Source organism: Culex quinquefasciatus, chromosome 3, assembly GCF_015732765.1.
Source record: "Culex quinquefasciatus strain JHB chromosome 3, VPISU_Cqui_1.0_pri_paternal, whole genome shotgun sequence".
Lineage (NCBI taxonomy): Eukaryota > Metazoa > Arthropoda > Insecta > Diptera > Culicidae > Culex > Culex quinquefasciatus.
Window position 1 is genome coordinate 146,613,638 of NC_051863.1, and position 27,488 is coordinate 146,641,125.

The following is a 27,488-nucleotide window of genomic DNA, read 5'->3' on the forward strand; positions in this document are numbered from 1 at the left end:
GACTGCCAATTAATGCAATGTTTAGTCTACCGGGAGCATGAATCATTCCAACGTTCGAGAATCTATTTTAGGTTATTTCTTATCGAATACTTTGAGAACATATTTTCAGTATTTTGTTAAATTTGATTTGAGTTAAATTTGATACCACCTTAAGAATTGAACCAGCAACCTCTAGCCTGCCAAGCAGCAGCCACTTTGGCCAGGTTATGGATCTGTGTACAAACCGTCACGTCTAGTGTCAAGTGCACATCCCGATTAGCTCATCACTCGTGTGTACATATTTACTACCCCCAACATCTTCAAGGTCGTCCATATGGCGGCTGCTGCCACCCAAAAAAAAAAAGCGAATCGTCATCAGACGTCAACCAGTCGCCGTCAGTTAGACTGACGTCACGGCACATTTTACTCAAGTGATGTTGTGATTTTTCTTTTCTCTTGTTTTTCTTTTAAGGAAGATGCCAGTCTGGCTGGATACGTCATGGGTGGATTTCTGGTGGGTGTGTAATTTTTGCTGGATTTGTTTTGGAAACAATAACCAGAAGAAAGGAACAGAATAAAAAAAGCTTGAATTTTTACTTAAGAATTTCGGTAACAAATCATACACATCACCATCAGGTATAGTTTTTTTAAATGAATTTTGAATTTTTACTTTACAAAGGTTGAAAACATAAATAACAAACTTGAGAATTTGCTTACTTAAATGTAAATTCAAGATATTTTAAAACATTTCTTGTTTCTTTTCCAAAGAGTTATGCAGTATCATCCAAGTATATAAAAATATTCTAAGATAAAATGAAATATCAATTCCACAGAGTAATGAACCTGATCATTCAATTCTAACAAAATTTAAAACGGAATTTAATGTCGCACTTTACAGCGCATTAAATCTGCTACTCTTTGCAAAATCAAAATCACTTTGATGCCCCCTCCCTCAACTTTCCCCACCCTTTCGACACACAATCACAACTCGATTGAGCGACAGGAAGCAGAGTGCATTTCCTGTTTCATCTCTCCATCTGTAAAGGCTTTTCATTGCAGAAAATCTAGAGTGCAGCCCCTTCCCCACTCACATCAAATTTTCACTCTGCCTGTCAATCCATCAATCACTCACCATAGCCAGTCCTCGACATTGCCGGGCGTCGATATCGACCGTAGCGGAGATGAAATGAACCGGTTATTGAAGAGAAAAGGATAATACTTCAGCATTTTGTTTGAGTTAGAAAAAATGTGAAATTATGATTTTTAAATCTCACCGAAATCACTTTTGACAAGTCACAAAAAAATCTATTTTTTGTTATATGCACAAAATTTACGCTCCTCCCCTACTGAGCATTCATAGAAGTGCCTTCCACGGGGCTACAACTCTCTCTATCTACCAAATGACTTTATCTATGTCGACTGTACGCTCAGAATCATTCGTATATTTATGTATGTTGCTACTCAGTACTGGGTTAAATGAAGTTCCATTCCGTTACGGAGCAGCATATTTCGACTCAATTTTTGTGCCGTCTTTAGGCTACCTTCAAGTTCTCAACGGTTCCACGAACGTCTATTTCTGGAACCAAAATCCAGGAAGTTCATACAAATCGTGTAGTAACACACACTTCAGACAGCGATGACTGACTGCTGGCGATATGTGTGCAGCAGGGTATCATGACCCGTATGATTGCAACTCTGGATGGGCCGAGCCGTCATGCAATCGGTTGCATACTTACAGGAGCCGTCCCCCCACATACAAAAACATATGGTTGGGAAAGCTGCCACATGTGTCAGCGATTTTTGCTTTGACTTGCAAACTTGGAATGTTTTCGCATGGCAGGTTGGACTGAATTGAACATCGTAGGCGGATGTTCCGACCTTCCTTTGAGCATGTGAACACTGCGTCAATTGTCAGTCCGTAACGATGGAAGGGCACGCAGTTTTTGACTTGTTTTCTCTTGAATTAAAATGAGCATTTAATTTGTATTCTTTGTCCGATTTTTGGATTCAAATAAATCAGTCTAAGTAATACTCAAGTTACCAATGTTCCACGGTAAAGTGGAAACCATTTTGCTTGCCAATCCTAAGGATAGGGGATCAAACCCAGCCATGAGCTTGATGTTTTTCATTAATTCAAAATTCAATAAGTCCAAAACTTTCTTGTTGAAAGCAGATGGGTATCAAACGCAGGACCATTTGCTTTTAAACTTCGTAACAATTCAGCAACGCCCGCTCCTCCCTTCCTCCTTTATCAGTTTTCCTAATTATAAACTTTAAAATAATCTGGTTCTATAACTGTCCGTACTCTATTTTTTTTAAATTTCTGCAAGATATTAAGGTAAATTGTAATAGCAAATGAAAAATTGTGGAAATAATAAATCAAAATGCTACATTTCACCACTCACCACATGAAACTACTAATCAGAGCGTTTGATACGGTATGTCCACGCATCCTTCCTCCCCTGTAGATTCCATGAAATGTGATCCGTTCCCAGAATCCTTTCTGCGGTAAACACATCATAGCAAAAAATTTAAATTTTGCAAATTTGAAATAAAAAAAAAATAAAAAAAAAATAAATCGCTTACATAAATTTGTGAATTGCTTAATTTCAGCATTTTTTGTTTCATTTTGAAACCTTCTTCTATTCGGGCAAATTAGAAAAAAAAAATCAAGCTTAGAAGACATGCATGCATTTATCAATTTATGTTATCCAATTATTGAGTTTTAATGTTAAAAGTAAGTCAAATTAATCAAATTTATAAAAAAAATGTCCGGATCAAAACTCAACTGCTCACCAAGAAAAAATAGCTCTACAGTGTTCAAAACCAACAACATTGAATACTTTTAATAAGTGCAAAAAAAAATTCTAAAGAATAATTTAAGTGCGAAATTTGGCAGCAAATATTTTTTTTGTAATTTTTTCGTAACGAAAAAAAAAACAATAATTTAAGTTTGCATCAAATAATTCTGATATTGTTTTGTTTTTATTTTTTATATTTCCACTAAGGCCGTTACAAATATTTCTTGAAGTTTATGTCCCTCGACTCTGGTTGGGGTCGAGGGGGGGGGGGGGACGCAAAAAAAAAACGTTGCTTAATCCACCCTTTGGTGGTTGTTGCCTTCCTCACATTTAGAGGGTAATGCTATCCAAAATAGATACATATGGGCGGACTTTTCAGTGTTCTATCAACTTGATTCATTAGTCATACCATCAGATTGGGTAGTCAGCTCTTCATAATTCAGGGCACTTATGTGCTTATAACTTTTGATAGGGTTGTCAGATCTTCAATCTTTTTAACTCGTTGGAAAGGTATTTTGATCACCTATCCATCGACAGGTTGCATGATAGTTCCGAACAACGTTTTCATCGAAATATATGAGATCCGGCCTCTAAAAAGTTCATAAATAACACTTAAGTGCGCATAACTTTTGATAGGGTTGTCGGATCTTCAAACTTTTGAATTCGTTGGAAAGGTCTTTCTAACAATGTATAACATGACGGGGTTTCTTACAAAAACCACCCTTTTTACAATCTTCTGGACTTTTATTAGAATCGTTTTTTTAAGCATAACTTTTGAAGTTCTGTAATAAACTTTATAATTTTTAATAGCGACTTATGGGACCCCAAGACTGATCGAATGAGACCAATACGGTCCAAGTCAGTTCAGCCAGTGCCGAGATAATCCAGTGCAAATTTTTTGATCAACATCCCACCACACACACAGACATTTGCTCAGAATGTGATTCTGAGTCGATAAGTAAACATGAAGGTGGGTCTAGGAGGTCAAATTAAGAATTTCGTTTTTCGAGTGATTTTATAGCCTTTCCTCAGTAAGGTGAGGAAGGCAAAAATATAAAAAAAAAATCAATGACATGCCATGGTCTCAACATTTGAATGAAAAAAGTATTTTAAAGTGCATTTGCACCTGCCCAGTTGTTGTGCAATCATTCCACACAAAATTTAAAATATTTTTCATTGATTCCTGACATGCTAAATATGATTTTAAACGCAGGAAAATGCTTTTCTTATTGTTTTCCCGAGCAGACGGTAATAACTTTGGAATAACATTTTTTGATATTTGAAAATACAAGGCCATCAATAAAATTTTATGTTATTTATAACAGTTTTTGTTATTCGCCGTTATGATTTTTTTTGTTATTGGACTGTTATTGTAATAACAGACTTATAACATTTTTAGTTATTCTTCGAACAAATCTTTGTTATTATTATTTGTTATTTTAACAACTAATCCGATCATCCCAATAACACTTGGAGTTATTCTTCCATAACAAAAAATGTTATTCCCAATTTGTGTTTGCTTTTAATCAATATCAGACCAATAACAATTTTTTTTATGATAACATAAACTATTATTCAACTCTTATGCAAAAATAACGGCTTCGGCTGCCGATCCCTAAGGTCATTCTATGGTTGGTAAGTATAAAAATCAGTTCAATTTTCGTCAAAAAACTGTTTGTCAAATGGTTATTAATGGTTCAAGTGACCTCGAAACAAACAGTTTACAAATAGTTTGTTACTGTTAAATTTTATTTTTGGGATATTGAAAACTTATTTAGCAAATAGCTACCATTTCTCGGAGTGTCAACTTATGATGAAATATGGTAATCCAATGGTTTTTTTTTATCCGGGCTATCAAATATTACTCGCTTACTTTTTCAAAAAGTCCCATAAAAAAGTAATCTAGATTAGTTGTACATACAAAAAAAAACATATGCTGATTTTTTTAAATAAACGGAGTTTTCATCATAATTTTGTAAAAAAATATTTCAAATATCAATTACTTAAAAAAAAAAACTATTGCAAAAGGCTGAGACAGCAATGCACTGTGGGAAAAATCGAGGCAAAAACGGACTTAATTGATGCCGGTCAATTAGAATTTTCAACAAAGACTTTTCTTATGTGAAAATTCCGAAGAATCGATTGATGTTGGTGAGAATCCGCGAAAATTGGCGTAAGGCCCGTTTTAGGTTGATTTACCCTATTTTTGCTGTTTTTATAAGTTTTAAATATGTTGCTTAAATGTTCAATGCGGTGAAATAACTTTTTTTTCTCCATCGAAATGATTTTCAGGTACATTTTGCAAGATTTCCATATCACCAATGGATTTCTCGGAATTTTTCACGTCAGAAAGAGCTTTGTCAAAATATTGAACATTTCAGCAACATATTTAAAACTAAAATTAACAGGAAAAAAAGGTAAATAGACTTTTTCCGCGGGTTCTAACTCTCATCAATCGATTCCTCGAAATTTTTCACTTAAGTAAAAGTTGTGTCAAAATATTGAACATTTCAGCAACATATTTAAAACTAATAAAAACAACAAAAAATAGGGTAAATCGACCTTAAACGGGCCTTACCCAAATTTTTGAGGATTCTCACCATCACCAATCGATTCCTAGGAATTTTTCACATACGAACAGTCATAGTTGAAAGTTTTAATTGACCAGCATCAATTAAGTCCGTTTTTTGCTTCGACTTTTCCCACTGTGTTAGTGACACAATTGAGTTTTCATAAGAAATTTTAAAAATTCGTCATTTTTATTTTATTAAAATGAATTTAATTTGGCACTGAAATGACAAAACCTAATCATTCAAAAAGCAAAATTGTTCCGAAATAGGTTTCCTACAAGTAGATGGTATTGGTTTTGGCGGCAAAAATGAGTGAGTTGGCCTCTAAAGTTGTTGTTGTTGATTGTTGCCAATGCAAGTAAAAAATATGGGACCCCTAACTATGATTTGAAGTAAAATACGGGACAATTGGAAATATTTTGTTTAAAATATTTTAGAGCAAAATATGATTTTTTCTATGAAAACATAAAACGCAAATCACGCCTTATAAATGAATTTTTGGGGGCTTTTTTGTTGCATAAGAAAAATGTGTTCCTGAGGCAAAAACCTATCGAAATCTCGATGAGCTACCACTACTGTGAAGGACAATAGCATTAAACCTTGATATGCCACGGGCAAAAAAAAGCAAAACAAATTCTGGTTTTTTTGTTAAAATTTTAAAAGTCATGCACACCATATTAACACTTAAGCTGTCAACCTCGAGAAAAAGGCAAATTTTCCATGTTTGGCATCGTTATTTCAATGTGATAAATATCAATATTCTTCAATCGGCCTCGGGCTTTCGAGTAATGGAGCCGCATTTACCGAGAATTTCCACACTAAACCGACTTGAACAGATGGATCGCCGCGGATGTTTTGGCAGCCGGCTGTCCCCCTCGAATATCTGGCCTGTCCAAAGCGTAGGCTGCAGGGCCTAGCTCGGCTATACCACACCGTGTACGTGGGAAACTTGGCCCGATACCGCGTCCCCCGACGGACACATGTTTTCACTCCCGGGTGTGAACGAATCCACCACCGGCCGAGAATCTCCCCGTTGGGCAGGCGGCCAATAATTTCGCGCAGCAAAAGTGGCCAACCAAGTTGCAATTCGCGCGTGCATCATCATCGTTGGCTTGGGCAAGTCCGACGGGGTGGTGGCTGCCACGTTAGCCTCACACACACACTCTGGTAGTCATGCTGGCAGGGCGATGGAATATTGAGATATGCAACTGACTCGGGGACGTCGCGACGTCGTGCGAACCGTAGACAACAGGTTTCAATATTTGGATTCGTCTGGCTTGACTGAAGATGTGATACTTTTGGGACAGATTGACAGACGGGTGCCAACGGAATTTGATACAGTGTTGAACGTTGGACAACATAAAAAAAATCATCGACTCAAATTTACGAAGAAATTTGCACTAATGATGTTGAAACATAAATCAGTCCCAGCATTCTCGTTATGCTCTACCTTCCCATAAACGGTAAAAAGGTATTTCAATCGCATTCTTAAGCTCTCTCTCCCCTCCACCCTCCCTTAACATAACCAAAAACACTCGACTTACATCGGGGGTCATGAAATTTGATACACGACACACCATCTTGGCCAACACACACCGACACAAAAAAAAACTCAACTCCTCCTTCTTCTCCAACTCTCCTGGGGGGCTCGTACTTTTATGCTTGTATGTGTGTGTACCGGAAAAGTCGTTGAAAAAAGTCAAACCCAATTTATTTGATTTCCTCCCTCTTTTTCGTCAAACTCTTCGAAATGCCATCGCAGCCTCGGTTCCAAGGTCAGATAAGGTGACACGGGGCCAGGGCGACATTAACTAAACGAAAATTGTTCTTGCTGTCGAAAATTTTACAACTTCAGTTTTATGGGGCTCAGCCAAATGCCCATCGAGTCACTGTTTTTCGAAGGGTGAGGGGATCAGCGATGGAAAAGTGTCTGATTTTTTGAATTATTATTGATAAATTTTTGAATTAAAAATTGTTTTTTAAAGGTTTCAAATGTTCTTAAGCTGAATGCTTTAAGCTTCTTTTTGAGAAATTTAAATACACATCCCTGAAAATCCGAATTCTCCAGAAGTGCTTTTGTGTATTATGAATCTCAAATGGACGGGCCCAGCACTTTTGGGTCGTAATTTCAGTTCCCACTGGGTGCACCCAACTTTGCAAAATTTGGTGCCACTCGCTCCACAAAATTTAGCAGAAGAAGAAGTTTTGCAAACTTTTATTGTCGAATGGCGTAAATTACCTGAAAGGTGGATTGCGACCCAGGTACGGTTATTGGCGGTAATTATGTTGTTCACCCGTGTTTGCTATAACCACTCGGTCACGAGGTACAGCAGTGAATGCAATTGACGATAAATATTTCCTCATAATCCATTTTTTTCCTTCCAGAAGGGACCAACTCATCGTTAGTAGGCATAATTGAATTTTCCACCCAGTTTTACGAGCCAGCAGCCGTTTAAAATTGCCCCTCAAAGATGGCTTGCTCCCACGTCCCAAGCCGAAAAACGACAGAGCTATTCCATCATGGATCCCTCAATAAAAGAGAAAATTAATTAATAATTAATAACCATAAATTTTAGTCACACGTTGGACGACCCCCAAGCACGTTCCACCCAAACCAGCACCCTGCAGCATCTGACCTGGCAGCAAGGGAAAAAATGAATGTCACCCATGGGAGTGGAGGAAGGTGTGAGAAGAGGGCGATATCGTCTTTTTGACAGCAGCCATCACTCATTGGCTCATTTCGGTACAAACTAAGGGGATGATGAAGATGGAGGAGCACAGTGGGAAATTCAGATGAAGGAATAATATTTTTCAAGAACAAAAGAAAAATCGTGCCATGTTAAATGATTTTAAACTTGCTGAGTATTAAATTGAGATCAAAATTCAAATGCCAATTAAAATAACTGTTTCTAATAATATAGAAGAAAATATTTTGTATTCACATTCGTTAATAAACATACTATGATATCTTTAATAATTGCTTAGAAACGTCAAGTTAACCAAAGAATTTGAAATGAAATACCAAATAATACCATCTTAACAAGTTGGTCAAAGATCATTTCAAAGTGTTGGCAATTTTCCGAAAATTAAATCATGGTTTTCGAAAACTGTGGTTTGATCGATGAAAATCGCAATTTTGGTGATGTACAAAAAACAACCTTTGGTCCAATCTTCAATGCCATTAAAAAATGTATAACATTTTCTTTTATCTTCTAAAACCAAATCTTCCGAGATGACCAAGATAAATGATTTTTCACGATTTCACGGACAACGTGACATTCGTGAATAGTGATATTTCTCATGAAATCCCGTGAAGTTTGACAATTTTATTAGAACGATGCTTGAATAAATAGAATTGAAGAAAAAACAATCTTCCAAAATGAGTTGATACGTAAATAATAATAGTTGAAAAACCCAATATTTACAATTGAAGAAGCAAAACATGCATTTAATTGAAATTTTAACATAATTAATCCTTAATAAATTGTTAAATATGAATCGTATATAAATAGTAGATATAAAATAAACATTCAAAGATAGCTAATTTGCCACATGAGTTTTATTTTTGTCAGCTTTTCTTCAAAAATTTACTTAATTCAAATATATAAAATCATATTTTCATTCCCTGTTTGTTTACAAGCTTCCATTTTATCTTGGTAGATGGTAGAATTACAAAAGGAAGGAGAAGGTTTAAACTTGGTTTGTTCACGATTTTTTAAATGTTAAAAAACTTGGGCATTTTAAGAATAATTAAGATTTTTCCTGAGTCCCAGGAACATTCAAGAAATTAGATGATTTTGTTAAATAGTCATGTGGAAGATTTTTTTTTTAGGATTTTTATGAAAAAATTTAAAGGGAGAGAACTTGTTTTTACCTATTTTAAAATTCCTGAACAACAATGTTGTCAATTTTGTAAACATTTACATTGAAAAAAATATATACATTTTAATAACATTTCAATATTTAAAAATTCGACAAAGAAGCTGATAAGTTTACAACATATCCGTTTATCATATCCAAACAAAAAGAGGCTTTCGAAAAAAAAATGTTAAAAAAAATGGGCAAACATCAAGGTGACAAGAAAGTAATAAAATTTTGGAAAATCTTCAGAAATACCCCTAGGTACGATTCCTTAGGCAAAAAATAACTATGTACATTTTGAGCCTAATCGGTAAATATAAAAGGGTTGCATTTTATCGTTTAATTTGTATGGGAAAAACCGCAAAAATCTATGGAAAGCATTGTCAAAGTAAGATTCTCCAATAAAATTTTACGATAAACAACTTTGTCGAAGACGGCAAAACGATCCGAGTTAACCCTGATGATTTATTAGCGATTTAAAGATGACGTTTTTGCATGATTTTTTTTTCATCAACTTTAAAGATCTATAGTGACCCTTAAATCTCAACCGTTTTCGCTCAATATTTGACAGTTACTTATTTTTGCCTAAAAGGACTTTTATCATCCCTGATGTCGATTGTTTTTAATGTCACCCTAGTGAACACGGTGTGTTTTGTAGAACAAACATAAGATACAAAATTCGACAAAATTCTGATATTTGGTACCATGAAAGTAGGACTTTCAGAAATTTGTGGAACGAAATATTTTCTGAAGATATCTTATGCAACTATTTGTTCACATTTTCTAAAAATTTGATTGGATTTTTCTTTACAAAAGTCGCTGAAGACCGATGATGCCTTGAAAGACTCTAAACTACATATTTGACCAATATTTGGCCAGCAGTTACCCGGATGGTCTTTTCAAATTTATTTTGAAGACAAGTTCAATTGTTGAGACCAGGCCTGCAAAATGTTTCCAACCCAGCGTACACATGAAGCAAACCAAAATGTCAGTTCACTGCTAGCATCTGACTGTAAGCCTACTGTGTCCGTTCAACCACTGCCGCCTGACTCGTGCCGGTCGGCTGCTGGAGGATGAGAGACGTGAAAAAATGAGCTACACTCACTCAATTCGTGTCGTATAACTGACTCGTAAAATCCTCTCTAAACACTATTTTGACTATTTTTAAACAATTGAATAGTTCTAGACTGTGCAAAAAACTTAAAACAACCATAACTTATATTCAAAATTACATTTCCACGCATAAATACCAACTTTTTGTCTAAAAACTTGTTTCTTTATGTGTGTGCGTGCAACGTCGAAAGAGCGTTGGTCGACTACTGTCTCGCATTGCAGCTGCTTAGTGAGCTAGGGCACTCACGACTGAGTCGGGTTTGTTTATGTCACGGTTTTGCGGCTCAGTGAATGGATCTGAAAAAATCGTGTATGCGTCGCCGATTTTCGCGTCAGGACCCCTGACATTTGCAGCTCTGGTTGAGACAATGAGAGTTTTCAAGAAACTATTTCAAAATTGAAACAAACATCAACCGCAGTTAATTTTGATAACTCATCTATTTGAACATTTTTACGATTCAACAGTGTTTAGCTGTTCCTTTTCCATAATACCTAAAGCAATTGCAAACGTTTTTGTCAAACGTAAAGCGCTAATCGAACGCATATGACAGTTTCTCAAACATTAGTAATAATTCATTCGGCTTTCAAAATTTCGTTTTCATAAACTTAACTTTATTGATTTAAGAATTAATTTAATCACGTTTGTAGGAAAAAGTTCCTTAATGTAAATAATATCCATTTATAATCATTTTTAGCCTTTATTTTTTTGGATTTATAGGAATCGAAAATTACGCATAAAAAAGTGATGACAGATTTTGTGTCAAAAAAAAAGTGTAATATTGCATGAAGAACCGGTGAAATTTATCACATTTTGATGAATTTTCATCAGGGTCATATTTTTACAATTTTTTTTATGTAATATTACTCAAAAAGAGGTAATATTCAACCTACCAAATATACAACCTTCCAAAATTCAACTTTTTTTATGTGTAAGTTACATCAAAAGTGACATCATATGACCAAAGAGTACATTCACTACACAGATAAAAAAATGTTTAATTTTGGAATGTTGAAATTTAGGTTGGTTAAAAATTACCTCTTTTTGAGTTATTTTACTTGATAACGTTACTTAATCCACCCTTAGGTGATTGGTGCCTTACTCACATTTTAAGGGTAATGCTATCCAAAATAAACAAAAAAGAACGGACCTTTCAGTGTTCTAGATTGGGTAGTCAAATCTTCATATTGCAGGACACTTATGTGCTTACAACTTATGATAGAGTAGTAAAATCTCCAATTCAATTCGTGCTCAATGGAAAGGTCTTTTAATTACCTATCCAAAGATAGGTCGCATGATATATCTGGACAACTTTTCATCAAAATATCTGAGATCTGGCCTCCAAAAAGTACATAAATAACACTTAAGTGTTTATAACTTTTGATAGGATTGTCAGATCTTCAATGTTTTGTTGGGTTTTCTTTCAAATCTTTCGATCTTCGAATCTTTTTTTACAATCTTTCGAATTTTAGTCATAATTGTCTTTTTAGCATAACTTTTGCAGTACTTAACTAAACTGCATCATTTTTAATCGCGACTTATAGGACTCTAAAATGGATCGAATGTGGCCAAAACGGTTCAGCCATTGTCGAGATAATCGAGTGACAATTTTTTGATGAACATCCCACCACACACACAGACATTTGCTCAAAATTTGATTCTGAGTCGATAGGTATACATAAAGATGGGTCTAGGAGGTCTTATTGAGAAGGTCATTATTCGAATGATTTTATAGCCTTTCCTCAGTAAAGTGAGGAAGGCAAAAATGTGTAAAAATTTGAACCTGGTGAAAAATTAACAAAAAACTGATGGAAATTCACCAGTTTCTTATAAAATATTACAACTTTTTTTTGACACGAAATCTATAACCATTTCCACCTGATGAATTTTACCATCATTTGTTTTCTGTGTATTGATCTGCCTTTAAATCTGGAGTTTTTTTTGCAATAACACATACAAATAGTAATTAAAAAACTAATTTAAGCCGCTCTTAGTGCAAAATTGTCCAAAGTATTCGATAATGCAGTCCATTTTCTGATTCAAATTAATTTTCATATAGAAAAACATGACAATTTCAGAGTTTATAAATAACACTTTTATGTTATGTTTTCATTATTATAGTAAACTGAGCTAAGAGAATTTTGTAATTTTTAATGCTGATGTTTTTCGAAAAAAAAATGTTAATTTTGAAAATATCAGAAAATCTTCAGCTCTTTCAAAAACAAAGCTTCGAAAATTGAATGAATACAGATATTTAACTTAAACGTGAATCATCCAATGTGCTCCACTCAAATCGGCTTTCCGTAACCACAAACACAAAGGGGCCGCGTGACGCGGGGGAAAAAGGTGAATCTTGTCGGCACGGAAGACTGATGGGTGAGAAAATGTCCCCATCACAATTCAAACGCCGCCAACCCAGTCCATTTTCCACTTTAGAAAAGAAAATCGCTCCCTCACTCTCTTTCGATGGCCACTTTATCATCTCCGTGCAGGCGCGGTCTCAGCTAACGGTGTGGTCTCTCCGAACTCAAGGCAACGCAACTTTGCCATAGCTAACGTCGTGGTGGAATGAAGTGGGATTTAGTTTGAATCTTTTTTTTTTTCCTTTATAGAGTTTTCTTTCTTTTTTTTTTTTTTTTTGAGTGGATTATTGTCTTTGGTCTCGACACTGCGCCCCATGGGTGAATGGCAAACAAACAGAATAACAAAAACAAACACGCAAACGAGCAAAGACAGTGTGTGTGTGTGCGTGCGTGTTTTTTTGGTGATATTTTCCGAGACACACTTGGTGGATTCACACAGAATGGGAAATCAAATCCTAAGGCAGCAAAAACCAATTTTTGAAAGTGATATTGAGCGCTGGATTTGTCGTTTTCAATTTAAATTTGGAATTGCATGGAATGCTTTTCAAATGGATTTCTGTAATCGAACTAGACCTAGAAGTTTCGACAGCAAAAAAAATTTATTCCAAGAAAAACACAATATCTTTTTTTCAATTTCATTAAATAAATTGCTTTCATTGCTCTATTTTAATTCAAAATTAATTTGGAATTGAATTGTAAGTAGCTCTTAATATTATTTTAATTTTCTAAAACATAAGTTATGAATGGAGACCTCAATGCAAGAGTTACAAGCTTCGTTTTAAGTGTCAAAACCTGCTAATTCCCTACATTTAAGTGTAACATAATCCTCCACCACCCTCGCAATGACTCCACGAATACCAATCTGCAAGTCATAAAATTGTTCGACACTACCGCCAAAAAAAGCCGACGATGCTTTTCCAGACAAATTTCCCCCAATTTGACGCGGATGGGGAAAACCCCCCGAGTGTCCCGAGAGGTTAGGCGGAGACGACCTCACAAGTCAAACATTAGAACCGTTTACGGGTGCGGGTGAGGCAAGATATTAATCTTCACCACCTCCGACGCCTAATCTTGCCCTGTCATAGCAGTTGTAGTAGTAGTACTCTAGTTCCCCTCCCGACGCAGCTTCGAACTGAAGCTGTCAAACGCTCACCGCGGTATCGCGGAATTCCGTCCGTAGAGAGTAGCAATTTTGAGGGGGGAAATTGCTGAATAAAAGCAAACGTCATCAAAATAAAATACCAGACAAGTGGTGGTGGCGGGAAACGCCAAAGAGCGTAAATTTATGGGTAACGAAAAGATAAACATATTTGTGACTGCCATACCCGCTGCGTGCGATCATGCTAATTTTCTTAAAATAAATTCCATTCGATGTATTTTTTTTTTGTTCGAATTTTGCGCTCTCCTTTCTTCTAGTCTAGATTAGTAAACATTTGCAGGATTGTAGCCAAATTGTAGGATCAATCCACACAGGAAATCACACTTGAATTGATCAGAATGAATCCGTTAATACAATTGAAAAATTCTCAAGCTCTTCTAGATTTCCAGCATAATTTATTTGGAATTCATTGTTTACATTTCTATTTCCTTGCAAATATTGGCAGTTTCCTTCAACAATCACTCGAATGCTAGTTTAGTGATTTTCATCCTTCTATTTTTGTTCTTTAAAATCTTCAAACATTAGGTAGAATTGACTAAAAAAGACGCTTCCAAACATTATCCTGCAAAAGCACATGACATGGCCAAGTCCTTCAAAACCTTTTCATGGTCAAGTCCTTCATAGTAGGTCCTATAATAGCCTATAGAGCATGTAAAAAAACTCTAGATATGATTGTTAGCTAAAGCATTTAATTAAATAATACATGCACGGTGCTCAAAATACCGTTATTATGAAAAAAATAAGCAATCCGAGATTTTGGGGTCTATCGATTCCTTACACCATAGGGCACCTCTGTGCAAAAAATAAAAACATATGCTGATGTAGTTTTCGAGATGCAGCCCTATTAAGATGTTACATCCGATTTTCAATAAGAAAACCAAAACAATCTATACAATTTTAGCATTTCAAAGAATATGCAATTCGATATAATGATGTTTTTTGCTTCATATGACTGTCAAGTATCTCTGGGCCCAGTTTCAGATGGTTTGCTGATGTAGTTCTCGAGATACAGCCATTTTAAAATGTTATTTCCGATTTTTTCAAACAAAATCTAAAAAATCAATACAATTTCAGCACTTTTAAGAATATGTATTTCGAGATAATGATGATTTTTTCTTCATATGACTGTCTAGTATCTCTGAATAAAGTTTCAGCAGGATTGCTGATGTCGTTCTCATGATACAGCCGTTTTAAAATGTTATTTCCGACTTTTTCAAAGAAAATCTATTTAATCGACGTTAAAAGTTTTAAATAGCCTCTTAATTCGGCTGTATCTCAAAAACAACATAAACAAACCTTCTGAAACTTGGCCTAGAAATACTTGACAGTCGTATAAAGCAAAATCAATCATTATCTTGAAATGCATATTCTTTGAAATGCTGAAATTGTATCGATTTTAAAGATTTTCTTAGAAAAAGTCGGAAATAACATTTTAATATGGCTGTATCTCGAAAACTACATCAGCAAACCTTCTGAAACTTTGCCCAGAGATACTTGACATTCATATCAAGCAAAAACATCATTATCTCGAAATGCTTATTCTTAGAAATGCTGAAATTTAAAAGGATTTTATAGATTTTCTTAGAAAAAGTCGCAAATAACATTTTAAAATGGCTGTATCTCGAAAACTACATCAGCAAACCTTCTGAAACTTTTCCCAGAGATACTTGACAGTCATATGGAGCAAAATTCATCATTATCTCGAAATTCTTTGAAATGCTGAAATTGTATAGATTGTTTTGGTTTTCTTATTGAAAATCGGATGTAACATCATAAAAGGGCTGTATCTCGAAAACGACATCAGCGAATGTTTTTATTTTTTTGCACAGAGGTGCTATATGAAATCGATAGACTCAAAATCTAGGATTGCATATTTTTCATAGTAACGGTTTTAAGCACCGTGACAAACATAATACCTGGAAATGTCTAAAAAACAATAAACAATGAAAATAAACTCTTGTTGACGAAAAGTCTAAAAAGTAAAGTTTTGATAGAGTAAAAGTTTTTTTTTCAAATAACGTGAGAAAAAAAAAAGATTTAAATAAAGATGACAGTTGAGAGTTTAGTTACTCCTATTCCATATAAGGATCATGTTATAAAAAAGGTTGCAAAATTATGTTCGAATTGTTGTTTGGGTGTTTAACGAAAAAAATCCAAATTCATATTCAAACTAAATAAATTAATTTCACAAGAAACAGATATTTCTTTTAAGAGCAGTACCTAGATTCCTTATTAAAGAAAAATCCCAACATTCCACAACAACAAATGTACCAAAACAGTTCTGAAATTCCCCGTATTTCTTACATATTAGCTAGTTCAGCATTTTATTTGTTTAAAGGAAAATGATTTTATACTATTATTATTTTTTTATAAATAAAAATATTATTTGTTTGGCTTTTCTAAGAATTAAACAATAAATTTTGTGAACCGATGTCCCTCGTCAAAATCCTTGCTTTAGTGATGTCAATGATAATTTTATTTTAAGTTTTTGTCTCAGAACCATGTGTCAATATTTGATTCTGTATTTTTGAGGGTCAAAAATCTGTATATGACACATTCTCCGGCAATGTACACCTTAGGATGAAATTTTGAAAAGCGTGTATGAGCTCAATCAAGCAAAAACATCATTATCTCGAAATGCTTATTCTTAGAAATGCTGAAATTTAAAAGGATTTTATAGATTTTCTTAGAAAAAGTCGCAAATAACATTTTAAAATGGCTGTATCTCGAGAACTACATCAGCAAACCTTCTGAAACTTTTCCCAGAGATACTTGACAGTCATATGGAGCAAAATTCATCATTATCTCGAAATTCTTTGAAATGCTGAAATTGTATAGATTGTTTTGGTTTTCTTATTGAAAATCGGATGTAACATCATAAAAGGGCTGTATCTCGAAAACGACATCAGCGAATGTTTTTATTTTTTTGCACAGAGGTACCCTATGGTGTAAGGAATCGATAGACTCCAAAATCTAGGATTGCATATTTTTTTCATAGTAGCGGTTTTTTGAGCACCGTGACAAACATAATACCTGGAAATGTCTAAAAAACAATAAACAATGAAAATAAACTCTTGTTGACGAAAAGTCTAAAAAGTAAAGTTTTGATAGAGTAAAAGTTTTTTTTTTTCAAATAACGTGAGAAAAAAAAAGATTTAAATAAAGATGACAGTTGAGAGTTTAGTTACTCCTATTCCATATAAGGATCATGTTATAAAAAAGGTTGCAAAATTATGTTCGAATTGTTGTTTGGGTGTTTAACGAAAAAAATCCAAATTCATATTCAAACTAAATAAATTAATTTCACAAGAAACAGATATTTCTTTTAAGAGCAGTACCTAGATTCCTTATTAAAGAAAAATCCCAACATTCCACAACAACAAATGTACCAAAACAATTCTGAAATTCCCCGTATTTCTTACATATTAGCTAGTTCAGCATTTTATTTGTTTAAAGGAAAATGATTTTATACTATTATTATTTTTTTATAAATAAAAATATTATTTGTTTGGCTTTTCTAAGAATTAAACAATAAATTTTGTGAACCGATGTCCCTCGTCAAAATCCTTGCTTTAGTGATGTCAATGATAATTTTATTTTAAGTTTTTGTCTCAGAACCATGTGTCAATATTTGATTTTGTATTTTTGAGGGTCAAAAATCTGTATATGACACATTCTCCGGCAATGTACACCTTAGGATGAAATTTTGAAAAGCGTGTATGAGCTATTTGGATATTTTTCCTCGATTCTAGACTACTTGAAGCTTCAAAAATCATGGTTTTCATTAATTGATCATTTGAATATCATTTTGTACAAGTTGGTTAGGTTATGCATCAATTCGTGATAAAATCATCGTTTTAAAACATTTTTCTAAAAACTCATGGTTTTCAGCGAAATAAAATCCAAAAAATATTCTTTTGATTGCATTTTGTAGGTTTTTAGTTGTACTAAACGGAAATGTCATGGGTTTGCAGTTTATCTTAAGTTAAGTATTTTTTCAAACTAGTGTAAGTTTACCATTTCATTGCGTTGCAACGTCACGAAAAAGCGACATTTGTTTATGTCAACAAAAAACTAAACATTCAATCATTTTGATATTTCGGATGCTCTTTGTACTTGAAAAGAGCTTTCAAATGCAATCTAGAGCGACTTAATTGGTTGTCTAGATCCAAAGTTACAACAGGTTTAAGTTTGCGTTGCAACGTCACGAAATTTTAAATCATATTGGCCACATGGTAAAAAAGGTGAATGCGTAGTTGGTTGTTGAAGATAAAAGGATACTAAATATTATATATTTTTTATATAATGTTTCCGAGCATATTTACAAAAGAATTGTACATGGGTCATTCACAAATTCCGTCACTTAAGTTTGTATGCAACTCGAAAAAAGTAGTATTTTATGAAACTTGTTGAACAAATCAAAATATACCGATGTTCAAAAGGGGGAAAAAATCTAAAACTTTCAAAAAAGTAATCACGTGGTTACTGAATGGCCATTTTATGATTAACTGATTTACGTGAGGGTTCAGTCTAATACAACGCAACGATTTTTTTTATCCCACACCCTTAAGTAGGCCAAATTACAGTGAAATTCACTTAACAATGAAAATCACGTGATTCGATTGTTTTTTTTTTTTACAAACTTTTGTCACTCTGTTGTTGGACGAACCCTTGCCTAAATAAGTTGTATGCAACGTTTAGTTGTTCGCAATTATAAATGTTATGTTGCGCAGGTAAACAGTTTTATTATTTCCTCAAATTTAAATCAAAAAGCACAAAAGTCAACAAAATAAGTTACGTTGTTTGCAGATCACCCCATTTCCTCAAATTTAAATCAAAAAGCACAAAAGTCAACAAAATAAGTTACGTTGTTTGCAGATCACCCCTTAGGGGCCATCAACAAACGTTATATGCCCTTTATTTATAAATTCAAAATAAGCCCTCCTGAAAACTTGAAGCTCCTTACCTCCCTTCTAAAACTTCCACGTGTTTTGTAAGTTTCCCAAAACCATTAAAATATTAAGGGAGCGTTCTTGCATTACGTAACAAAACATTTATATTTTTAGACCCCTTCCACCCCCTGGAAATACATTTCCGATACACTTTTTTTGTATAAATCCTCGAACCCTCCTCCCTCCCCCTTGATATTACGCCGTTACGTAATGCATGGACGTCCCGTTACATGGATAGAGGACGGGAGAGGGGGTTTCCTTCGTGATAATGGAATAATACAAAAAAAAATATTGAAAACCCTTTGGAAAACTTCGTAAATCGTACTGCAACTGTGAAAGCAGAATAGAGGGAGGGGGGGGGGGTCTAACATGGGCAGGCCAATTAATTCACATGTCCTTGTACTGTCTATTAATGTCTTATAATCAAATCTTAACCTACAGTTGTTCAGCCTAACAAAAACTATGATTTATTTTGAAACTATAATTTCGTGACGTTGCAACGCAACGAACAACCCTGTTTTCAAAAACAGAGCGTTGCAACGTCACGAAATGTAAGCGGTCTTCAAAAATCGAGGTTTAATTTTTTCGAAAAACTAATGATTGCATTCGATTTGTTGGCCAATTTTACACTAAAAATGGAAGAAGAACTCCAAATTTGCCGTTTAACAGAGCAGAGTTAATGGCGAAACATGAATTGGGCCAGGATTGAGAAAAAGTCACGCGTTGCAACGTCACGCTACATATCCCCTTCTCAAAAATAGAATATTCGCTTAAAATAAAGTTTCAACATTGTTTCTTATAGGAAATTTAATATACTTTCCGAATCTGTAATAACATATGTACCTTTTCAATGTAATTTTTGAGTTACAGCCGAAATACTGAAAAAAGAAAAGTCAAAGCGTTGCAACGTCACGGCGGAATGTGTCATATTTGTATCAGGGAGACGACAATCTGTGTTTGGAATCTGTAATGATATTTTTAAGCATTTTTTAAACAGAAAATATTCTAAATCGATTTTAAATGACGTACAATCTCAAATTAAATGTCTAAGCAAATTAAGCTATTTACAAAGAAATATGTTAAAAATGTAGATAAATAATCAACGTATATTAAAAATCGGCAAAATCTGTGAATCTTAATGATTTCCTTAAAATCCGTGATTCTATATACAGAGATTCTGTTTGACCTGATCACCTAAATCTGAAAAATACTGATAAATCTGTATTTGTAGCAACCCTGCAGCAGAACCCTTCCCCTATTTAGTAAAAAAATCCCAAAGAATGAAAACAAAAAATGGTTGGGTACTACTGAAATTATTTCTTAAAATCGAGTAAAATCTATTGCAAACTTGTTTGAAAACATTTCACAACCCTGATTTATGCATTTTTTCCATCAATTTAATTTTTTGAAAATTTTGAATTTTGAGACGACAGATTAGAAAAAAAATATTATGTATAAATGTGACAGTAGCTCAAATTTTATAATGTATAAAACTATAATTCTATTTCTATAAAATTAAATTCAAATTGGCTTGACAGATAGCTTTATTAAATTTTATTTTGTAATCAACAAGAATCAAATTTTAATGAAATATCCTATAAAATGATTTCATGAAATTCATTGGTGAACCGAGCAAAACAACTACTACCCAAATATATTTGAATGTTTTTTTTTTTTTACATTCAGGTTCGCATTTATGGAGCAAATTATGGAGAAATATCCTAAATTTAAATGAAAAAAACTAACTTTATCCACCTATGTGGTTAATGCATTTCTCACTCTTTACCAACAATGGGTGATATGATGGATTTGGACACAAATTTCAAAAGTATACATGATGGAGGGTCTACAAAAATCTGATAAGAAGTTCATTTTTCGAGCAAGTGCGGAAGGCAAAAAGAAATAAATGCAAATACAAATGTAGACAACGTACTCTCTATCGGTCTCTAAAAGTTGGTTCTAAATTCAAATAATACTCAATTGATAAATATTTTATCATTAATATCAGCTAAAAAAACATTGCTTAAAACATCCATTGACAACATCTTTTTCAGTAAGTATTATTTCTGGAATTAATTCGTCAAAATAAAATTTGATAAGTGTAATAAAATATCCAATTGAAAAGAAAAAGATGTTTAACTTATATAAAACAACTTCAAACAACTATGGATGTAGCTTTTAATTATTATTATCCCAGCGTTTACAACTACCATAACCATTTTTTTCTTTAAAACCATTTTCTGTGCAGTGTTTGATGCTCTCTATTTCTCTGTCACACTAAAATCCACAATACTCTGCTTAAACCTTTTTCAAAGGTTTCGAACTCCAAACCGTATCAATTTAAATATGTATTTTTAATCAACTCATTGATTTCCCTAAAAAACGAGAAGCATGGCAATTTGAAAAAAATACTTTTCTTGGCACATTAAAAATTAAAAACTATTTCAATTATATTTAAATTCATAATGTTTTGCGATTTAAAGCCTCGAAGGAAGATGTCAAATCTTTATCTAATCTAATCTAATCTAATCAGACCCTAGCGCAGCCAATCTTTAAAAGAAATCCTGGAGAGTGCCTTAGGTTAGATTACAACTAGCAATCTTCTTGTCATTTATTAACATTTGTAGTGCGCCATTGCATCGGAATGCATTGAAACATCACAAGCGTTAAAGCGGGCAGGTATACTACCCCGAGCAGAGGTAAATAACACGGGAATACCAAATTTTGGTATTACTTGGGCAAATAACAGAGAACAAAATGTGCCCTTGGTTGCCCAGTAATAGATGGTAAAATACCATAAAATCATACCAAAATCTTATATGTGGAAGGGCACAACAATACCAAACCTTGTTATTCCAAGGGTTAAATAATACCTCAAATAAAACCATTTCAATACCAAGTTAAGGTCTTCTGGATTTTTGAACATTGCTTGAATACCAAAACTTGGTATTACCATGGTTTTTAGGTATTCCCGCGCCCTTGGAAAATCAGATGTTGATATTCCAGTGGTCTTTGGTCTGATTTTGGTATGATTTCATGGTATTTTACCATCTATTACTGGGCAACCAAGAGCACATTATGGTCGCTGGTATTTGAACAAGTAATACCAAAATTTGGTATTTTCATACCATTTTTAGTGCAGCAGTTGCAGTTAGTAAAAAAATGGAAATGATCCATATGCAATAACCAAATCTACTCACCTGATGATTTCATGTTGTTCTTAGTGATATTCTTCACCACATCGAATTAATTTGTCATTAATGAACGGTCTGTGCTTGAAGTTCTTGAAGATTCTGTGATATAACAAGATTGAAAAATAAAGATTGAAATTCAAAGTATTTGGTTATCCCGACTCAGAGAAATTTCAACGTTTTTAAAAAAAATCTTAGTGGGTAAATAAAAAAATATGAAAATCAGCTTTAGCATTTTTGGGTTTCAAGTGAATTAAAAATTAATCATCTCGTCAAAATTTATAAAAAAAAATCCATATTTTCAGAGGAATTTCATGAAAACTTTCAATACCAAAATAATACCAAAATGTGCCATCCAGACTTTGAAAATTTTCCACAATTTCAAGTCATTTCTTTAGGGGGTACCGTCAGTGGGGGTGACATTGGGTCTGGGGGGTGAGATTGGGTCAAAGTGATTTTTTACGGATTTTACCATTTCTCAGATTCTTTTCAATGAAACTGAATTCTGTTAAAAGGGTTGTGTAGGGGACATCTTAAGATGACTTCGCTGAAAAAAATTCGTTCCTAGAACATATCCTGTTATTTTGGCAGATGTCTAAAGTTGGGGTACGTTTTGGCCAAAAATGACCTCTCGAAAAATCATTTTTCTAATATTTTTGTTAGAATTGCTCGAAAACTACCCAAGTGTTTGAAAATCTCCACTTCAAACATTGTAGCGTGTCAATACGATTCCCTCGAACAAGAAACGCTGTTGGATGACTTGTTTTTACCATATCTTTGTATTTCAGCATCATTTTAGTTTCATTTGACCCAATGTCACCCCCTCTAAGGGGTGAGATTGGAGTCAATTTTCAAACAATTGGCATTTAAGGTAGTGTTCATCAAAATCGACCATATTTTGGGAAAATGTTAGTAAACTATCTAAGAACAAATCTACGTTAAAAGATTTTCGATGTTATTTAAATTGTTTTTGTTATTAAGAAATTTCGAGAGGTGTTTCGTTTTTTGACCCATAGTCACCCCCACTGACGGTATATCAAAAATGTTTAAAATCAAGTTTGAAATTGCCGGTTTTCAATGAAAGCATTCGCTTTGAGACATCATTTTAGCGTAAAATTAATTATTTTGTTAAAATTGGTCAAAATTTTCTCACAGTTTCAGAGGAATTTGATAAAATACTGTAATACCATAAGAATACCAAAATGTGGTGTTCGACAATAGACAAATTCTGCAATTTTGCAATATCAAAATACCTTGAATTGGTAAGATACCACATTTTGCTCTTGCATAATCCTTAAGACAAATTTTAAAGGGTCCAGGAATACCAAAATTTGGTATTGATACCAGAGAAAGGTATTATTACGCATTTCCCTTGTTATTTACCCATGCTCAGGACGTAAAGCCGTATCGCAGAGATGATTCGTAATTGGGTTGAGTTTAAGCACTATCAAAATGAAATATTTTTTTTATTTTGTATACAACATGACTTGATAAGACTATGGTATTTTTTGCGACTTTATAACCTCGGAAAGTTTTTTTTTTTTGGAATCTGAGATATCAAATTGAGATATTCTTTTCAGTTACGTTTTTTCAATGACTAAAAAGGATTTGAACAATGTTGTTATTAACCATGTTAACAAACCAAAACATGTTCAACTTTCACTGCATAAAAAAGCTGTAAAGAAATTTAAATTCATTTAAATGTTTACCCTTCCAAGCTTCATCCCTGCCCTGCTGGCTAACCCGCTGCCAATAAGTAACTGAACTTCTTTTTCTCTCTCTGCTCCGACGGGTTGTATGAATATAATTATTATAATTCTTATGCTAAACTAAACCAAACCAAAAGCGAGAGAAAAAAACAAATCCACCTCCTCAACGATCAAGCCGTCGGCACGGGGAGGTGAAACGATATGTGTGTGAGGTATATTTACTTATTTTTAACATTACGCAGCAGCCGCCTCGCTTGACTGCTTAATACACTCACCAAACTGGTGCTGCGTTTTTTTTTTGTTGTTGCTTCGGAAACTGATGGAAACCTGTAGTCCGAAGACGACGAGTTCGACGACGCTCGATGCAGGAAGAAGCAAAACCTTAAAGCAAAGAAAAACTCTTCTCGGGGGAGCCACTAACACCAGCCAGTTTTGCCTCCCCACGCACTCGCACTCACACTCGTGCACACACAAACACTGTAGAGTAGTGAAGTTTTTCCTTTTTGACGTTGCTGGTTTTTCTTTTTTGTTGCTTAGTTTGGATGCTTCCGAGCTGGCACGGAGGGAAATTTGCTTGTGCGGGAAATTCTTTGGGGTTTCCTCGGATTGGATATTTGCTGCTGCTGGTGTTGATGATTAATCTTGCACACGTACACTGGCGGCAGCACACAAACAATTGTTGCCACGTTCGAATGGGTTTTCCTCACCTCACACTATTATTATTAATTGCAGGTTCGACGCGAGCCCGTTCACGCAAATGTATAGTTGGCACGACCCCAAAATCACTTCCAGACTGGACTCTTCTTCTTCGCAACTTCCTTCCTTCCTTTTCCTCTTTCCTTCGGCTGGTTTCCTTTTCACTTTGATCGTGTGCACACACACAAACACGGACACGACTCTACTTCTTTGCCTTAATATATTCTGCTTTTCTTCTTTTGACTTTTTTTTTCTCTCTTCTCGATCAATAACAATTACAATTTTTTTCTCATTCCACCACTTTTTCTATACTCTTTTCCTTCTTCGTCACTGATTTATGCTGTTTTTCTTCTTTACTTTTCCTTTTTCTTCCTTTGGAACACTTTCTCCTTCTCGAAATGGATCGCACCAACACTTTCACTGGCCGGTTGCTTGAGGTCTCTTTCAATCCCAGAAAAAGAGTGTATCCTTCAACGCGTTTTTTTGGCTTTCGATTTCTTTTATGTATATTTTACCTTCGATTTCCGAACTTTTCAACTCTCTAACCTCAACACTTTCTGCTGATGGTGAGGTGAAATGTATTTTTGAATCCTACACACAAACTCTCTGCGTACGTATATATTTGGGCCTCTTCTTCTCGAGCGCGCGCGATATCAGAGCAGGTTCGGTCGAATTTCCATGTATCCCACACCAAATTCACACAAATACACGGGCACACATTCACACACGATTTGGTGTGATTTATACCGCGATCTTATCGGCAAACGGCACTCGAATCCTTCAGATTCGTCGTAGCCCCGTGACAGATGGCTAAAATATTGTACTCAAGCGTTATCATTCCCGGCCGTCAGTCTTACTCGGGTAGGATTTTCCACGGGAAAAGCCAACTCACAACCCCACGCAAACACTCACACAGCAAAACAGCCCGTCGGATGCTGGACCGGGACCTTCGACGACAAGTTCGAGACTCTTGTGTTGCCACTACAGCTGGGATAGGTCCTGGGAGGAGACAAAGTACAATCATTTATTCAGCAGCCCAGTGGCCTCCGGCACCATTCGGATCTTCGCAGTCTCCCCCATCAATAATGGATGCAAAGAGATTCTTGCTGGGCACTCCACCACCACCAACACTACAGAGTTCACACAGATGTGCCCCCGGAAAATCTGTCAACCAATCCTTCTCCTTGCTTCAAGAAAAAAAAAAACACATCACACCACTCGAAACAGGTGACTGTTCCGCGGGGGTCTCCAGACTCCCCCACACACAGCTTCCCACAGAATCGCCTCCAAAAACAAATCCAGAATAATCCGGACCAAAAAAGTCCCACTCACACACAGCTGGTGGTGGTCTTCGACACAGGCGTCCCCAACAGGCCCGAACTGTCTGTACTTCTGCTTCCCAGTATCTAGTGCTGCTGCTCGTACGGGGCCGTCCGACGATGCGAGATTCCGAACGGGTGCATAAATTTCAACCAACTGATGCGAAAAGAGGAAAATTCGCTCGGAAAAGCCAGAGCTCGCGGAAAACGGCCTCGGAACTGGTTGGGAGAGAAGTTGGGCTCGCTCGCGCTCTCTGAAACGAGAGTGTGATGGGAAGAGAGGGACGTTTTGTAGAGAGAGGGAGTGAGTTCGAGATGGTAGCGTAGCAACGCGCGCTCAGCGGAGCAGACTCCGCGACGTACAGTAATGTGTGTCTTATGTTGTTACTGTTCGAAGGAAAGTGGCACCCAGAACAAAAGTTTTCAACAAAATTTAACATTAAGCTATGTTTTTGTATTACGTTTACAAACTTAGACCGAGTTAGACCGAGCCACGTAACCTAGTAGTGACGCTTCCGCCTCGTAAGCGGTAGATCGGGGTTCAAATCCCGATTCGGACCAACACACTCTTATGGAATCGATTGCCTAGTAAAGGGAAGATAGTACATCGTCACAAGCAGGACCTTATCAATGACACCTTAGGAAGGTGACCTATAGAATGTTAACATTAACCTTAAAATGTTAACATTAGTTGAGTAACCACTGAATCAGCTTTTTAAATTCCGGCCTTGGGAACTACTTTATAATTTTATTACATACATGATTTTGAAAAATATATATATTTTTAAATCATTAAATTAAACTCAATAAAGTACTTTTTATTTCCGAAAAATCACAAATTCGAAAGTATTGCCCAAGAACTTATATTCAAACAAGCTTTACTCGACAAACTTCGTCTTGACTTTATTTATTGCCTTTTTTAGTTTGTTTGCTTATTCAGCCTCCTGTGATCAAAATTTTGATTTTTTTTTTTGCAGATGCTCCGGAATCGGTCCCAGAGTGGCCAAAGTAAGAATTTTTTAGCATATAAACCTTCCTTGGGCTTATACGCACCCAACGCAACATAGATCACCTCGATTCGACGCTCCGTATTGAACTGATTCGCGTTCGAACAAAACCGTCGAAATTTTTATATATATTATTATTAGGGTGGCTTGAAGTTGTATGGGAAAATTTCAAAATGGACTAATTCAATCAGAATAGGCATTTTCCGGACTCATTTGGGCCCCCAAACAACCCCCCAAAATTTGGGAGCGATTGGGTTTGACCCGGCTTTCCGCAAAGCGATTCAAATTTGTATGGAAGATTGTATGGGAATACCCTCTTTTTTACATTTTAATTTTTATCATTTTCATTTTTCACTCAATTTAAAAACTAACACCGTAGAAGTATAGCCCTGAATGTCCTCTAAAACTTTCCCCAAGAAAGTATGGTCCTATCTTGCTTATGGAAAATGATACAGAGTGTTTAAAATAGGCATTTCAAAATAAGTGCTGAAAATTATATTTCTTGCCAACACTGCCAATACTTCGGTAGATATTTTGAAATCCTATTTTTGAACGTAATAAGGAAGTAACCTAGCCAAATGGTGTCTTAGGAAAAGTTGTTGTATATGATTGTGGCTTTTATATAAAATTATTGACATGCAGGGTGACACACCTACATGGTGTCAACCAAGCCCTAACTTCTACTGGTGACCTTTTAAAGCGTTGGTGTCTTAGGAAAAGTTGTTAAGCTACTTATTCCAAGAAATTTTGACATGGTTGGAAGATAGGGT

General features: G+C 35.0%; 1 long non-coding RNA gene across 1 annotated transcript in view; it reads right to left on the reverse strand.

Moving 5' to 3' along the window:
• The window catches only part of LOC119769705, a 94,679-nt gene extending 68,823 nt beyond the window's left edge, over positions 1 to 25,856 (reverse strand). The window contains exon 1 of the long non-coding RNA XR_005278491.1: positions 23,972 to 25,856. This is a non-coding gene — a long non-coding RNA (uncharacterized LOC119769705). The remainder of the gene's footprint in view (positions 1 to 23,971) is intronic.
• Between the last annotated feature and the right edge of the window lie 1,632 nt (positions 25,857 to 27,488).